The sequence below is a fragment of the Micromesistius poutassou genome, assembly GCF_964030765.1.
Source record: "Micromesistius poutassou genome assembly, chromosome: 1".
NCBI classification, from domain to species: Eukaryota; Metazoa; Chordata; class Actinopteri; order Gadiformes; family Gadidae; genus Micromesistius; species Micromesistius poutassou.
Window position 1 is genome coordinate 29,029,365 of NC_140271.1, and position 2,500 is coordinate 29,031,864.

The 2,500-nt window shown below is 50.4% G+C and overlaps 14 non-coding genes across 14 annotated transcripts in view; all 14 read left to right on the plus strand.

The window, feature by feature from the left end:
* Nucleotides 1–79, plus strand: part of LOC311332198 (5S ribosomal RNA) — a 119-nt gene extending 40 nt beyond the window's left edge. Inside the window, exon 1 of the ribosomal RNA XR_014632568.1 lies at nt 1–79. This exon is cut by the window's left edge and continues 40 nt beyond it. This is a non-coding gene — a ribosomal RNA (5S ribosomal RNA).
* Nucleotides 80–148: 69 nt separating this feature from the next.
* On the plus strand, nt 149–267 carry LOC311414087 (5S ribosomal RNA). Its single transcript, XR_014678311.1, has one exon. It is a non-coding gene; the product is annotated as a 5S ribosomal RNA (ribosomal RNA).
* A 69-nt stretch (nt 268–336) lies between these two features.
* Nucleotides 337–455, plus strand: LOC311397986 (5S ribosomal RNA). Its single transcript, XR_014663606.1, has one exon. It is a non-coding gene; the product is annotated as a 5S ribosomal RNA (ribosomal RNA).
* A 69-nt stretch (nt 456–524) lies between these two features.
* On the plus strand, nt 525–643 carry LOC311416048 (5S ribosomal RNA). The gene has a single exon (XR_014680102.1). It is a non-coding gene; the product is annotated as a 5S ribosomal RNA (ribosomal RNA).
* Nucleotides 644–712: 69 nt separating this feature from the next.
* LOC311411338 (5S ribosomal RNA) lies at nt 713–831 on the plus strand. The gene has a single exon (XR_014675797.1). It is a non-coding gene; the product is annotated as a 5S ribosomal RNA (ribosomal RNA).
* Nucleotides 832–900: 69 nt separating this feature from the next.
* Nucleotides 901–1,019, plus strand: LOC311383519 (5S ribosomal RNA). The gene has a single exon (XR_014650352.1). It is a non-coding gene; the product is annotated as a 5S ribosomal RNA (ribosomal RNA).
* Nucleotides 1,020–1,089: 70 nt separating this feature from the next.
* On the plus strand, nt 1,090–1,208 carry LOC311408820 (5S ribosomal RNA). The gene has a single exon (XR_014673494.1). It is a non-coding gene; the product is annotated as a 5S ribosomal RNA (ribosomal RNA).
* Nucleotides 1,209–1,277: 69 nt separating this feature from the next.
* Nucleotides 1,278–1,396, plus strand: LOC311397987 (5S ribosomal RNA). Its single transcript, XR_014663607.1, has one exon. It is a non-coding gene; the product is annotated as a 5S ribosomal RNA (ribosomal RNA).
* A 69-nt stretch (nt 1,397–1,465) lies between these two features.
* Nucleotides 1,466–1,584, plus strand: LOC311405519 (5S ribosomal RNA). Its single transcript, XR_014670480.1, has one exon. It is a non-coding gene; the product is annotated as a 5S ribosomal RNA (ribosomal RNA).
* A 69-nt stretch (nt 1,585–1,653) lies between these two features.
* Nucleotides 1,654–1,772, plus strand: LOC311375750 (5S ribosomal RNA). Its single transcript, XR_014643771.1, has one exon. It is a non-coding gene; the product is annotated as a 5S ribosomal RNA (ribosomal RNA).
* Nucleotides 1,773–1,841: 69 nt separating this feature from the next.
* LOC311408686 (5S ribosomal RNA) lies at nt 1,842–1,960 on the plus strand. Its single transcript, XR_014673372.1, has one exon. It is a non-coding gene; the product is annotated as a 5S ribosomal RNA (ribosomal RNA).
* Nucleotides 1,961–2,029: 69 nt separating this feature from the next.
* On the plus strand, nt 2,030–2,148 carry LOC311402659 (5S ribosomal RNA). Its single transcript, XR_014667869.1, has one exon. It is a non-coding gene; the product is annotated as a 5S ribosomal RNA (ribosomal RNA).
* A 69-nt stretch (nt 2,149–2,217) lies between these two features.
* LOC311401069 (5S ribosomal RNA) lies at nt 2,218–2,336 on the plus strand. The gene has a single exon (XR_014666419.1). It is a non-coding gene; the product is annotated as a 5S ribosomal RNA (ribosomal RNA).
* Nucleotides 2,337–2,405: 69 nt separating this feature from the next.
* Nucleotides 2,406–2,500, plus strand: part of LOC311389906 (5S ribosomal RNA) — a 119-nt gene continuing 24 nt past the window's right edge. The window contains exon 1 of the ribosomal RNA XR_014656236.1: nt 2,406–2,500. This exon is cut by the window's right edge and continues 24 nt beyond it. This is a non-coding gene — a ribosomal RNA (5S ribosomal RNA).

Here is a 2,500-nt window from a genome sequence, read left to right on the forward strand (position 1 = left end):
GATCTCGGAAGCTAAGCACGGTCGGGCCAGGTTAGTACTTGGATGGGAGACCGCCTGGGAATACCAGGTGCTGTAAGCTATTTTCATTTGGGGTAAAAAAAATCTTCCTTTCTCCTGTTTAAAGTCCTGTCTGGTGCCAGGAGCAATTGCTTATGGCCACACCACCGTGAACACGCCCGATCTCGTCTGATCTCGGAAGCTAAGCAAGGTCGGGCCTGGTTAGTACTTGGATGGGAGACCGCCTGGGAATAACAGGTGCTGTAATTGTGTTTTCATTTGGGTAAAAAAAATCATCCTTTCTTCTGTTTAAAGTCCTGTCTGGTGCCAGGAGCAATTGCTTATGGCCACACCACCGTGAACACGCCCGATCTCGTCTGATCTCGGAAGCTAAGCACGGTGGGGCCTGGTTAGTACTTGGATGGGAGACCGCCTGGGATTACCAGGTGCTGTAATCTATTTTCATTTGGGGTAAAAAAAATGATCCTTTCTCCTGTTTAAAGTCCTGTCTGGTGCCAGGAGCAATTGCTTAAGGCCACACCACTGGGAACACGCCCGATCTCGTCTGATCTCGGAAGCTAAGCACGGTCGGGCCTGGTTAGTACCTGGATGGGAGACCGCCTGGGAATACCAGGTGCTGTAAACTATTTTCATTTGGGGTAAAAAAAATCATCCTTTCTCCTGTTTAAAGTCCTGTCTGGTGCCAGGAGTAAATGCTTACGGCCACACCACTGCGAACACGCCCGATCTCATCTGATCTCGGAAGCTAAGCACGGTCGGGCCAGGGTAGTACTTGGATGGGAGACCGCCTGGGAATACCAGGTGCTGTAAGCTATTTTCATTTGGGGTAAAAAAAATCATCCTTTCTCCTGTTTAAAGTCCTGTCTGGTGCCAGGAGCAATTGCTTACGGCCACACCACCGTGAACACGCCCGATCTCGTCTGATCTCGGAAACTAAGCACGGTCGGGCCTGGTTAGTACTTGGATGGGAGACCGCCTGGGAATACCAGGTGCTGTAATCTATTTTCATTTGGGGTAAAAAAAAATGAACCTTTCTCCTGTTTAAAGTCTTGTCTGGTGCCAGGAGCAACTGCTTACGGCCACACCACCGTGAACACGCCCGATCTCGTCTGATCTCGGAAGCTAAGCAAGGTCGGGCCTGGTTAGTACTTGGATGGGAGACCGCCTGGGAATAACAGGTGCTGTAATTGTGTTTTCATTTGGGTAAAAAAAATCATCCTTTCTTCTGTTTAAAGTCCTGTCTGGTGCCAGGAGCAATTGCTTATGGCCACACCACCGTGAACACGCCCGATCTCGTCTGATCTCGGAAGCTAAGCACGGTGGGGCCTGGTTAGTACTTGGATGGGAGACCGCCTGGGATTACCAGGTGCTGTAATCTATTTTCATTTGGGGTAAAAAAAATGATCCTTTCTCCTGTTTAAAGTCCTGTCTGGTGCCAGGAGCAATTGCTTAAGGCCACACCACTGGGAACACGCCCGATCTCGTCTGATCTCGGAAGCTAAGCACGGTCGGGCCTGGTTAGTACCTGGATGGGAGACCGCCTGGGAATACCAGGTGCTGTAAGCTATTTTCATTTGGTGTAAAAAAAATCATCCTTTCTCCTGTTTAAAGTCCTGTCTGGTGCCAGGAGCAATTGCTTACGGCCACACCACCGTGAACACGCCCGATCTCGTCTGATCTCGGAAGCTAAGCACGGTCGGGCCTGGTTAGTACTTGGATGGGAGACCGCCTGGGAATACCAGGTGCTGTAAGCTATTTTCATTTGGGGTAAAAAAATTCATCCTTTCTCCTGTTTAAAGTCCTGTCTGGTGCCAGGAGCAATTGCTTACGGCCACACCACCGTGAACACGCCCGATCTCGTCTGATCTCGGAAGCTAAGCACGGTCGGGCCTGGTTAGTACTTGGATGGGAGACCGCCTGGGAATACCAGGTGCTGTAATCTATTTTCATTTGGGGTAAAAAAAATGATCCTTTCTCCTGTTTAAAGTCCTGTCTGGTGCCAGGAGCAATTGCTTAAGGCCACACCACTGCGAACACGCCCGATCTCGTCTGATCTCGGAAGCTAAGCACGGTCGGGCCTGGTTAGTACCTGGATGGGAGACCGCCTGGGAATACCAGGTGCTGTAAGCTATTTTCATTTGGGGTAAAAAAAATCATCCTTTCTCCTGTTTAAAGTCCTGTCTGGTGCCAGGAGCAATTTCTTACGGCCACACCACCGTGAACACGCCCGATCTCGACTGATCTCGGAAGCTAAGCACGGTCGGGCTTGGTTAGTACTTGGATGGGAGACCGCCTGGGAATACCAGGTGCTGTAATCTATTTTCATTTGGGGTAAAAAAAATGATCCTTTCTCCTGTTTAAAGTCCTGTCTGGTGCCAGGAGCAATTGCTTACGGCCACACCACTGCGAACACGCCCGATCTCGTCTGATCTCGGAAGCTAAGCACGGTCGGGCCTGGTTAGTACCTGGATGGGAGACCGCC